Source organism: Pinus tabuliformis, chromosome Q (genome assembly GCF_031772625.1).
Source record: "Pinus tabuliformis cultivar Carrire ecotype Pingquan chromosome Q, CPIR1, whole genome shotgun sequence".
NCBI lineage: Eukaryota > Viridiplantae > Streptophyta > Pinopsida > Pinales > Pinaceae > Pinus > Pinus tabuliformis.
In genome coordinates this window covers 118905004-118919067 of record NC_142296.1, presented here as the reverse complement: position 1 = coordinate 118919067, position 14064 = coordinate 118905004, and positions in this window count along the sequence as shown.

The window sequence follows — 14064 nt, the reverse complement described above, 5'->3', positions numbered from 1 at the left end:
TTTGCACCTTTTGGGGCAATTGCTAGTTTATAATAGTGAGAAAAATTTTGAGGGTAGTTATTTTTTGCTATTATCTGCAAATGTATATTGCCCTATCACTATTATTCAAGGAAAATCACACTACCTGGAATGACATGTTGGTGGTTCCTAATGTGGGTAGACTTTCACTCTTACGAGATGCCTTAACCTATTTCTTTACCTCTAGAAAGATGAACCCTTAGCCAAACAAAAGCAGCTTTAGGACATACTCCACACCCAATAAACATAAATAACATATCTTCTCATTAGCCTATTTAATAGCAAATATATTTGATTTTCCAAGTGTCACACGGAATGAGTCGATCTTGCGGACAAGATTGACCTTCCTAGAATCTAACGATATCTAGTGACAAGCAAGCCAATCAAAAACTATCTTTCTCTAAATATGCAATATATAAACAAAGGCAAACAAGTGTTTTAGGCCTACCTTGGGTCCAATGCAAGTTTGTGGAAGCCTCGTTCCTTTGATCCAAATGAGCTCCCTTGTAGCGAATCTGCAAACACAACCAAGCAAACAAATGAAATAGCACCTGAAAAGCCAATATCATAAAGCATACTTATCATGATGATCAAGGAATTCATGAAACAAATGACATAAGACAATTTGTTGAGAAAAATGAATTTGATTGTATTAATTCAAATCAAAGAAGAACTTTACAACCTGTGCCTTGATGCTGTACAAGCTCCTCCCAGGGTCCAACAAGAAGTCTCCTCTACTTTGACAAGTTTCACTCTCTTCCCAATGAAGCCAAAAAGTATGTGATCTCTCCTCTCAAGCTTAACTAGGAAGTCTCAATTCCACCAGCATTTACCCTAAAAAATGTTCAGCTTCTAACCTCCCTAGAAACCAGCCCAATGCCTTAATTTATAGTGCAATGGAGGGAAGTTAATAGGTCCTCCTTCAAAGGGATAAAGCCCTCCTTCAAAGGGATAGCTACTCTCATCAAGGGATTAGCTCCTTCTCTTTTGGGATGCATGAACCACCTAAGAGCGAACAATCCACGTCAAAATTCCTTCTAGAATCATCTAGAATTAACCCAAAGTGAGTTTTTATAATAAACTTGCGCCTTTTTGACTTTCACAGGGGTCCGCACCCACTCCTTTAGGGACAGAGCAGGCAGGTCCGCTGGTAATGTGAACAGGGGGTGCGGGACCGCAGGCAACAGTGAGAGAAAGTGCGGAACCAGAGCTTTGTTGATTTTCAATGTCTTTCTCTCATTTTCAAAGCTTGACTTGAAGAGCTGAGGTTTGAGACTTCCTTAGGAGGACAGTACAAGTGATGATAGACCCATACTGACTACAAATAGTCATGGTGACGATATTTTTGTGTAACAGATTGCCCCCTAAAGTGCGAATTTTGTAGTAGATAAGGATTTCATTTATCATCTAGGAAGAGTGAAGTACTTTATCATTTCGAGGATCATCTTGTGGAGAGCCCGGTTGGAACCTGTAAAAACATTCAATGCAAAATATATATATGAGATCATATCATCTCTGAGGTAGGCATTCCCATACTCAGATCAAAACTGACTAGAAAACTAACTACTGCTCTGATATAGGAATGATCTTGTAATACATCAAAAGTATAGACATGTGTAGACACAGTATGGACGCAGCCATCTATTTATGAATAGTCCACAATATAATGAATACAAAATTCCTCGCAGCCTGGATTGTGGAAACTAGATCCAGGGTCTTCATTTCTACTTCCCGAAATAGTACGATTCTATCCATGCGAATGAATGTGTTGAAGTCGAACATGGTAGAAACCACTTGATTACCAGTCAATGATGTAAATTGTTAACAAGTGTGAGAGAAACCACCAGTAATGTTAATGGCTCTCAAAGTACTCAGTACAATCCATGAAATGTGAATAGATGTGTTGATGTGGAACATGTCACGGAGTCCTTTGATCGAAGGTCAATGATGCAACCTATCATCGAAGGCGAGAAACCTACCATTGAGGCATGCATATCCCAAGGTACTGACGATTTCTAGATCATATTTCTAGATAATGAGCTGAAGTCGATAGAAAGCGATCCGTCGTAGGCAAGCCTACAACACGAAATCATAGATCAAGTTGAAGAAATTTAGTTGCAAGGACTGACTCGGGGATGGTCAAGATGGATGACAGATATTTTGCAGATGAATGGCTTATTTTCACTGACCTCTTGAACACATAACGACACGGTTGATGGTTTGGTGACAATTGACCCAAAGTTAATACCCAGAAACCAGCTGAAGACTTTCAATGTGGTTTGATCAACTGTTAGGCAAAGGATTTCCCAACCCAGGTGAATAAAAAGTGTCGTGTTCAAGAGTGGTTACAAAGTATGACAAACAGACTCATTTTTCTCTCTTTTCCCCCACCATTTCTGGCAAGTACCTCTTTATTTTTGACAAGCTTGAGGAGGATAACATTTGCTTGATTATAAGCTCATCCTTCGGATGAGTCCAACTTAGTTTAAATTCGAACCCTACGAAGGAGTGGTCCGTTCCTGTTTATAATTGAACAGGTCCTTTACTGTTAAATTTTAACGAGTCCAGTATAGGAGAAACTCGACGTTTTTCAATTTTAGAGAGTCTGGAAAACTTAAGAAGACTCCAGGGTTGACCTTTTTCGTAAATTTGTGTCTCCCAAGCCCAAAAAAGTATAAAATAATACTTGAGAGAACCGCTTGATCATTACGACCAAGGAGTAATTTTCGTAATTAGTGCCTTTGATCCGAAAAAGTAAAAATGTGATCAATGACACGTCGTTTTATAACCAATATCGAATTTGAAACGACATAAATTCGACAATCTTTTCATGTTTTTACGGTCAGAAAAAGAGCTGTAAGTGGACCATCTTTTTAGTTCCGTTTTAACGAGTTTAAAAAGAAAAACTCAGCGATCTTTTCATGTTTTAGGAGTCAGAAAAGAGCTTAAAGGTGACTCTAATGTTTTTTCGTCGAAAATGACCGATTTCACCTGAAAAATCCGTTATCCTGAAAAAAAACTCAAACATTACTCATACCTGTTTAAAATGGATAAAAATGTTGCAAAAGTTACCTTTCTAAAGTGAAACATAAACAAATTAACAATTCATTTATTCAAAAAACTTATAAAAATGGCTTTCGTCAATTCATTTTTACCGTTTGAGATTTGGGTGAGAAAATAGAGTTTTTGGTTAGAAAATTCCTGTGAAGATTTCAGAAAATCCGTTCGTCGGAATCGAGTGCCGTCTCCTCCAGGTAATCCACATCATCCTACTCTTCAATTTCATCTGTTTCAATTTTTTTTAGGGTTTCATTTCATTTTTTAGAGGATTTTTAGGCTAAAAACCCGCGTGCGGGGGCCCGCAAGCATAACGCAGGTAGCCTGCGGACCCCGACTTTTTCTCAATGGGGAAAAAGTCAGGGGTCCGCACCTTGCTGACTTTTTCTCAATGGGGAAAAAGTCAGGGGTCCGCACCTGCCATGAAGGCAAGGTGCGGACCCACGCACTGTCTCTAACAGAGAGGGTGTGGTCCCCGCAGCAAGGGTTTTTAACCCTAAATTTCTCAAAATTCACCCAAACAATTCAATTTTTTGCATTCTAATTCGCCTTTTTGTTGGATGTAGAGTATACATCATGCTTGATTGGCGAGAACAGGAGCATGAGGACGTAGATCTTGCCGCATTAAATCACCAACCTTCGATCGATGCATTGAAGGCATGCGGCTTGTACAAATTCTGGGCCATACCTGGCATGAGGGCCCAGGTGGACTTCTTACAGTGGCTGGTAGATAGGTGGAGCATACAAGACCAGTGCTTCTTCATTGGTGGTCACCAGCTCGAAATGGAGCCAGCAGACATATACTTTTTTACTGGTTTGCCTAAGAGAGGTGAAGACTTGACTCTATTCGAGACTAGGCCAGGTGGCCAGTCTGTCGATAGCCTCCGGCTAGAGTTCTGTAACAACCAGACTAGAGACAAAGGGATAGACATCAAAACCATATCCCATCCTGAACTCATGGTGATCGCGTTTACTGTTACCAGGCTCTGTGGGAGCGCTGCACTACATATAGCCACTGGATCCCAGATGCGGATGGCAGTTGACTGCTTTCGAGGCACCATCTTCAACTGGTGCGATGTTGTGTTGGCTAATGTAAAAGGCCAACTGACCAGAGCCAAGAATGGACAACTAAAGACCTTTGGATATGGTGCTTTAGTTGTGAGCTTTGGTCTAGAGAGGGTCCCAGTGTTGGTCCTGCAGCCCCTCACTGTTGGAGCTGGACTTCCTTGAGAGCCCAAACTGATGTGATGGGTTGCAGTTATGGCCTGTCATCCTGATGAGGGGACAGAGGTCGTTTGATTCAAACCTGAGTATTTCCATTGGTTGGAAAACCAGGTCTTTGCTATTCAGGACTTTCCTTATGCTGGGGTAGATTTTCGCAGTGACCCAGACATGGCTCTTCCACCAAGAGAGCAATGTGATGACTCAGGTAAAATCATTTTCAACATTTTCCTAATTTATTTATTTTTTTTTGTTTTTATCTCATTCCAAAACTGATAGTAAAAGTTTCAAATGCAGACGTGGGTCCACAGCGACCAGCCGCTCTCCGGCCTTACGAGAGGAAACAACCAGTTGCAGTGACACCAACCCCATAGGATGAATCAGTAGAGACCTTGGCCGAATTGGAGAGCCATCTAGAGTGTTTAACAGGAGACATTCCAAAGATCGGCATAGATGACATTCCTCGTCGACTACAGCGCTATGTGATTGGGGTCCCAAGACCTTTTAGGAGGTTCCTTTGTAAGGTGGCCCATATAGTGGTTTCTTATCGAGATCATCACTAGTGATAGGATGATCGCCTATTGTAGACACATATGACATTTTTGCTTTTTGTATATCATTTTTGCCGATCATAAGGTGTTTTTCAACCTATGATCGAGGACGATGTATATTTTGACACACTCCTATATTATACTATATCACTATTACCGGCTTATATTGTAAAACATGTTATGGAATGTTTTTAAATTTACTTGTATGATTATTGCAAATGTCTACTTAACATTCGAGAAGCAATTGCATCTGCTAATATATTTAAAGATCTTGGAATATGTTGATATTCAATATAATCAAATTCATGTTCCAAGAGACGCACTCTCAAAAATAATCTCAATAACACTGGATTTCTAATGGCATATACTCTATTAAGCTGTAATAAAACGAGTTCAAAATCTAACCTCACTATCAAACTCCGAATCCCAAATGAAATAGATTCAGATAATAACTCAATCACTGCACTATACTCGGCAATGTTGTTCGTTGTTTGACCGAGGCTTACCCCATGCATAGATACCAACTCGTCAGAGGGCGAATAGATAACCCAAGCTGCGGAAGAAATGTTCCGTGTATTACGACAAGCACCATCAGCAAAACCAATGTATGTTTGGAGAGGCATCGACATCTGCAATATCAAGAGTAAAACCAAGATAAGCAGGAATAATGACGAAAAACACTCTCTAAGCTAAGCACACTTTTTAAACTAAAACACACTAGCTAGAAAGAAAACTAACCTAACTAAAAATCTCCACACCCATATTTTAAGCATAATACCTCTTTAGGTAAAGACCATTTCTGGGTTTACCTAAAGAGTCCCCGTCAAAGTCTACCAATTCATAGGCCCCTTTTGCTAGCTTTCGCTTGACAACAAAGGGACCATGCCACATAGGAGCGAATTTTCCAGCGCATAATTTATCATTAGCTTGATTGTACAATAAGACTAGGTCTCCTTCCGAAAAATTTTGAGGGGTCACATTTCGATCATACTGAGCTTTAATACGTTTTGCATGAGTTTCGATCGCCAATGCAGCATCACGTCAATTCTCATCTAGTTGAGCTAAGTATAACAAACGTTTTTCCTCTGTGGAAGTGGCTGGAAATAACTCGATGGCCATTTGCAATGATGGGATTTTGCATTCAATGGGTAACACAACTTCCAGACCATAAACTAGTTGGAAAGGAGTGAACCCTGTTGACGTTTTTACTGAGGTTCGATACGCCCAAAGCGTTGAAAATAGCATGTTATGCCAATTTGACCGATGAATCCCAATGATTCTTCGGATCACGATGACTATAACTTTGTTGATGGCTTCAACCAGACCATTAGCTTGTGGATAATAAGGAGTTGAACTATCGTGGCGCAAGCCAAGCTGGCCTATACGTTCAGTCATCATAACGTTTCAAAAATGACGCCCATGATCAGTGATAATCGCTTGTGGAACACAAAACCTAGCAATTATATGATTGAACACGAAAATCACAGTTGTTTTGCCGTCTGCCTCAAATGTAGGCATCGCCTCGGCCCACTTGGTAAAATAATCTACCGCAAGGATGATATACGCATGCCCCCCGGCCGAGTGAGGGTTACATGTAATAAAATCGATACCCCATTTTGCAAATGGGCTGACGAAAATTATAGGGTGGAGAGGAGCAGGTGGAGCGCGCATCTTTCGATCAAAAATTTGGCAGTTGTGGAATTTTTGGACCGCGTTAAAATAGTCTTTAAACAAAGACGGCCAGAAGTAGCCAGCGCGCAATATCTTTTGGGCTGTGGCATACCCAGACATATGACCGCCACACGCTCCAGAGTGACAGTCATTTAGAACCCTTTCAGCTTCTTCATGAGTTAAACAATGTCAAAAAACAGAGTTCGCCCCACGGCGATAAAGAGTATCTCCAATAATTCTGAATTGTTGGGACTGGAATCGTGTTTTGCGACGTTCTGACCTTGATATTTCTGGCCGAAAGGATTGGGTCTGGAGATAAATGATGATATCCCCATACCACGGATCTAAAGTGCTGATTAGAAACAAGGATTCGTCCACAATGGGCTCCTCCGCCACAGTTTCCATGTCAGCACGCGGGAAGTCACACATTAACTCCGCAAAAACTAAATATTTCTTCGACTTAGACTTTTCAAATTCCAAGTCGAACTCCTGCAGGATGACAATCCATTTGGAGTACTTGCCCCCTAGCAATTTCTTGGTTAAAATATAGATCATAGGGTTGCAATCAGAAATTACTGTAGTTTTACGTAGTAAAATGTAATGATGAAAATGTTGGACAGCTTGAACAGCTGCCAATGCCAATTTCTCCACATGTGAGTATTTTAGCTCAGTTGGATTTAAAGTTCGACTAAGGTAATATATCACATCTTCAGTACCGAATTCATCTTCCTGAACTAACACCATTCCAATAGTGGAATGGGAGGCGGCGAGATACAAGAAGTAGTCCTAGTTGTAGTTGGGAGGATGTAATAACGATGCATGGGTCAATGCGTGTTTTAGTGCATCAAATGATTTCTGAGCTATCTCATCCGAATAGAATGGAGTATTCTGTTTCAACAACCGGGTAAAACCCTTTGTAATCTCGGCGTAGTTAGGAATGAATCGACGTAAAAATTTTGCTTTCCCTTGCAAACTTTGGAGTTGGCGAAGACTCGAAGGAGGAGGTAGTTTGACAATAGCTTCAACCTTCGAGGGATTGATGCGAATGCCAGCTTTCGAAACAACAAACCCCAGTAACCGACCCGTTTCTATAAAGAAAACAAACTTATGTGGATTCAACCTAATCCGATAATGCCTACACCTCATAAAGATTGCTCGTAAATGGATGAGATGATCAGCTCGATGTAATGAATGAGCAGGAAAATCATCGAGATAGGGTTGCATAATGTGCTTGATGTCATGAAACGCATACGACATGGCCCTTTGAAATGTTGCCCCAACGTTCTTGAGCCCAAAAGGTAATTTGTAATAAGCAAATGTCCCCCATGGACAAATGAAAGCCGTTTTTGGTTGATCGACAGGTAGAATATTGATTTGATTGTATTCGGAAAAACCAGGTAGAATATTGATTTGATTGTATCCAGAAAAATATTTCACTACCGGCACAATCATCAATGATTTGATCGATATAGGGAGTTGGATAATTGTCTTTTGGACAGGCTCGATTAATGTCCCTATAATCGATAAATATTCTTATTGTCCCTTGCTTTTTGTTAACCGGAACAATATTCCATACCCAATCCGTTAACGGAATCGGATAAATGAAACCTGCTTTGAGTAATTTTTCAACTTCTGGTTTAATAGCAGCAACTTTTCTCTGGTGAATCTGACGCAAACGTTGCTGGACGGGTTTAGCATCCGGGTAAGTTTTGATTTCATGGACAACAATTGCAGGGTCGATTCCTGGCATTTCCTCATATGACCAGGCAAACACGTCGCGGAATTCTTGAAATAGGGCCTTATATATTTGAATTTCATCTTCCGTACACGAGGCACCTATATGAATGTTTTCAACAATTCCAGGCTTAACCGAAATATCAATAGGAATAGTTCGAGAAATGTTTCCCAAATTTAACTCGGAATCAGGATTTTTCATTGGATTCTGAGGTTCCTTGATATATTCAGTTGTAAAAATTGATGAAAAATCATTTTCAAAACGATCACTATCGGGTAAAAACGAAGATCTATGATGAAGATCTTCCCATGCTAAATCATCGACACATAGGATTTCACAAATTTGCTCATTAGTGTGAACAAGTTTGGAAAACGTTGCTGAATCCGAGTTTGATGTGAAAAGTGATTCCTCATGGACCACATTCATTGAGTCAATTTTGGTTGAAGATGGGTCAGAAAACGACTGCACGGCCTCATACGCAATTTCATATGGACTCAAAGGCATAACATCACCAAATGACTCTATCTCAGATTCGGAAGGTACGATCCAAGGATCATCATAAACAATGGTGTATGACGAAATCATATGAATGGTTGCAATAGAAGACGATGCGTTGATAGGAGGAAAAGGAAAAGTTCCCAGTAAACTGGCATCTTTAAATAGTCCTACTCCAACATCCTTATACGGGATAGTCGTTTTACCGACATGCTGAATACTTTCAGAAGAGGCCAGGTCGGATGAAAAGTAAGTCAGCTGGTCTATAGTTACGATCTTTCCATTATGAGGGAACTTTATAAGCCGAAAGACCGATGAAACGATAGCTATCATAGCGTAAGACCAACTATGACCCAAGAGAAGGTTGTAATCTAGAGGGGCATCAACCACCTCCACATCTAGATTAACAGTTTTGCCTTCAAACCCTATAGGTAGATCCTATAGAATGCCAAAAGGATGAAACCCACGTCCATCAAAGGCCTTTAGAATCGTCAGGGATTTATTTAGCGAAGGAGAACCAAGCGATCTCCAACACTGTATCGACATAATACACGTTGAGGCTCCCTCATCAATCACAGTCCTATAAATAGGTATGTTTTTGACTAACACTGGAATCTGGAAAGAGATTTGATGAAGTAAGCATGGTATACTATTTTCTAGATCGAAAATTATAAGGTTCAAGTCCTGAATGTCAACAGCTCCTATAGCCGACAATAGTAATTTATGTTGTGCTGGACATGATTGCAGCACTTCCAAAGCCTACATTGCTGAAGGTGAAACAACTAAATCTTCAACAATGTTATAGTTCTGAGCCGCTCTCGCATGTGGATTGAAAGCTGAATTTCGAAGTATACCCTTGGCGGGTGGTTTGATTACTAAGTCTGGGTTAGGTTTCTCGATCTGTAGTGTATCAGAACCGGGAGCTGAGGTTGATGGGTTAGAATGAGAAGATTCTGCTTCTCTACCATCAACAGGACTTTTACCACCATAATCATGCGATCGAGTCGCAATCCTAACATGGGACATCATCAGTATGGGTTCTTCATTGGAATTTGAGGAAGAACCTATCATCTTACTGTCTTGACTTGGAAAATGATCCTTCAAAACAGCAGGCGTTTCGGAACCTTTGACAATTTTCGCAACCTCTGCACGATGAGGGCAGTCTCTTGTAAAATTCTCTTCATCACAAATGAGACAAGGATAACGAGGTTTGCGTTTCTCATCATTTGATTCCGCTTTTTCTGGTTTCTCTTTCGAATTTTTATCTGTTTTGTTTTTCTTCTTCCCTTTCTTCTTACCACCGGATTTTGATTTAGCTGTAGATGACTCTACAACATGAATATCGGCAGAAATTTCCGCGGAAGAATCTCCTGTCGGGGAATCTGGCAAGGTTATGATAGGAGAAGAATTCTTGGAAGACTTCTTCTTACTTTTGGTATTAACCGTACCAATCATACCATCAGCGGCATGAGACCCTGAAGGAGCTGCAGCAATTTGATTTTGCTTAGGAAGATTGGGGATTTTCTTGTGTAACGTACCTGACTGAGTATAAACTAAGTCAAGGTACTGTGCTTGAGCAATTATTTTCTCTTCAGTAACGACTCCGGCCTTAGCTACATCCTTAGTGATCTTTGGTAGTAAAGATTTTACAAACCATTCAGCTAAGATCTGATCCGGAATAAAAACCTTCACTAAACGTCGTCGACGTCTCCATTCATGAATGTGATCTAAAATGTAAGTGGACGTTGACTTCTTTAATGACGTTAATAATTCCGTGCCATTGTCATATCTGACAGGCAACTGAAAATGAGTTAAAAACGAAGTAGCTAACTGACTAAAGTTATAAAAAGTGGCTCGCGGTAACTCAATGTACCACTTGGCCGCAAGACCAATTAGAGTGCGCTGGAAAAGCCTTAAACAGATTGAATCATCTGAAATGGAATTAGACGCACACCAGAGGTGATAAGTCATCACATGGTTCGACGGGTCCTCTCCTGATTTGCCTTCAAACTTAGGTATATCACTAGGCAACTTATTCGGCATTAGCGGCAAAAACAGAAGATAGTTAATGGGATCGTTCGTAAGGCGCGACAAGTTAGGAAAGTCCAAAGTTGCGATAAACGGTAACTGACGATTAGGGTCCCTAAAACTTTGGGTCATGAGACCAGCCCCAGGAGGAGGATATCCAGGATAACTAGGTATTAGAATTGCATTTGGGATATTATATCCTCCCGGAAAACCAGGATTAACCGGACCGTACTGGGGTTGTTGAGGTTGTTGATATGTATACCTAGGGTACGGTTGATACTGATAGATTGGCTGCTGCACAGCAGGACCGAATTGGTACTGTCCCTGGTACGGTTGATAAGTAAATTGAGGTTGACTTGTGACAACCGTACTTGAACCAGGTTGTCCTACAGGCATCTGAACCGAAGTTTGAATTGTGGATCCAGACTGAGGTAAAGATGTCTGAGGAGTTGATACAGGAATAGTAGAAACCAGAGCTGTCGATACTCCAGAAGTAGGTGGGGTAGATTGAACATATTTTGCAGCAGTTGCAGCAGCCGTTTGAGGTGGAGTACGAGGCGTACTAGGCCCAAGCTGAGAAACTATAGAAGGTACAGAAGTTTGAATAGTTGACTGGACAGGTTGTTGGGGTGAACCAGAAACTAAGGGTTGTCCAGTTTGAGATGAAAACTGTACATTCGGTTGCAAGACCTGTTGAGTTTGAGATGGATCCCACACTAAGTTCATTCCGGGGTACGGACCCATAACAGGTTGAGAATATTGAGGACCATAACCAGGTTGAGGGTAGGTTTGATAATTCATAGGTACATTTCCAGTCCCTTGAAAATATGATTGAACGGAAGGTGGTTGGAAACCTTGGTTCGAGTACTGACCTTGGGGTTGATAACCCTGAGGCACGTACTGATACTGGGGTTGACCTTGAGGTACATATTGATATTGGGGTTGACCCTGAGGTACATATTGAGTCTGGGGTTGACCTTGAGGAACGTACTGTCCCGTAGGTATGTACTGTCCTTGAGGTTTCCCTCCAGGTGCAAATTGGGTACCTTGAGGTTGCCCCCAGGTGATAATTGAGGATTTTGAGGCTGCCCCCCAGGCGGTAACTAGCCACCTTGAGGTTTAGGATTAGGAATAGTACCTGACATCATGAGAATATCTTCTACACTCAACGACTTAGTACCATTGTTTCCAGTTAATTACCCTTGTTCAATGGGTTGAGGAGATGCTCCTGAAAAAGTACCATTAAGTGACTGATACGCAGATGGAACAGAAGGACTGCCATACAAAAAGGATTCTGGAGATTGAGAAAACATGGACGACTGTCTTGACATATTTAATGGAGGATAGTAACCTCTAGGTGTTGGGTGATAAGGAATACGAGGTGGTGAAAAACTTAGTCCTGGCTTTTCCAAAAAATTGGTCAATGAAATATACCAAGCACTCCTCCTAGGTGGACTGTAAAAGATTGATTCACGCTCCCTAAGTTCTATAACAGGTTGATTTTCAGGGATATGGATGCCTACTTCTTCTTCCGGAGTAGCAAGTTCTTCAATAGCTATAAGTCCAGAAGGAATATTTTGGGTAATTATTCTTTCTACCCTGGGTGAACCAGGACCACTAGAAGTTGGAGAGGTAAATCCCGATGTTGGAGTATCAGCAAATTCACTTTCAGGTTCGGATATTTCAGGTTCCTCACCTATATCACTAGTAGATGAAAAGCTACCAGTAATTTCGGAAACGGACACAGATTGTGGATTATAATCTACTACTAAAGCTTGAAAATTAGGATGTACCACCAAAGAAGACTCTCCTTCTTCAGGTGACCCAACTCTACTGTCTCTAGGAGTTACGAGGGCTCTTAACCCTTCAGGCTGGCTCGGTGAAAACTCAGGAGGTTGGCCCCGAAATCTACGGGACTTCCTTGGTAATTCAGCCACGATTAAAAATTTTAACTACTTCACACAAAAACAAAGTAAAATCTTAATGAAAACCACCTAAAGCCTCTAAAGAACCAAACAAATTTGAATCACACGCCTAAAGAATCTAGGAGATCAAACCAAACACAAACAGTAACTTTCCGTACTGAAAACACTAGTTGGTGATGAAATCCAACGTCGCAGAGTTCAATATAGAAATGGTGGTTGGAACAGTTACCCCGACAACCTGCTTAATGAATAGACTGGCACAAGTTCCTCCACTAAACCGTCTCGAGTGAAGAGAACCCCCTAGAAAATCCAAGTGAGTCTAGCCGACGTTTGCTCCAAGTACAATGGGATCTTCACACCACTGTCACCTTAGGAAGAATCCTATAGAATATGGTCACTATGGTTACCAACGGAAACAAATATACCTGGGGGAACAGTCTACGATCCGATACGCACGCAAGGGCAGAGTAACAAGCTCAATCCCTTTGAAGGCTCCTTAACATAATCCAAGGTTTACCAACAAGTGACCCCAGGCTCCTCGAAAATGGTTAATCCGAGGTTTACCGTTTTTAATACATGAATATCTGGCATCGTTCCCAATGAGGAAGGATTGATTCCCACACTGGTTTGAACACGATCTCGTGCTTCTCCTTTAAGAGGAGCTTTCCCAGAGTATAGATGCAACAATTGGATTTTTCTCCTATCGCAAGATACAGCTAGTTGTTTGTTTTACTGTCTTGGAGAGTTAATTACTCCCTACTCCAAGACACTAGCCTAAGCTATGTTGGTGTAATAGAGCCCTAGAAATAAAAATATTACTAGATAGATTTTACTTTAAGCATTATTTTTATTGGTTTTTGTTTAAGTCAAGAGGTGCGGAGATGAAACTTGTGGTGTGAAGACTCGACTCGAATCACTTAAAAAAAATGCACTTAAGATGATTAAGCAATCTTTTCCCTTCAATGAACTTCTAGCTAGGAAAGAGTTTGAGAATGCAAATACTTGTAAACACAAATCTTTCTTAACCAACAAATTAAAAGAAGAGCTTTTTGTCTTTTCCAATGCACTCAAAAAGGGACAACTAGTTATTTTCACAAAAATTTCCCTTTTCTTTCAAACACTCAAATACTACAAAAACAAACTTTTTCCAAAAGAGATTTTTTATTTTTTATAAAACACTCAAAACTATGGAAATAACTAATCTTGAGATCTATAAACTATAAAAAACTACTTGAAGTCAAAGCTTACAAGATGTCTTTTTCAAGGATGTTTTACTTAGCTATAAGCAAACTAAGGACTAATTTGTCCAGAATCACAAATCAGTCAAAAAAACAACCAATTTTTGTTTTCTTTTCTAAAAATG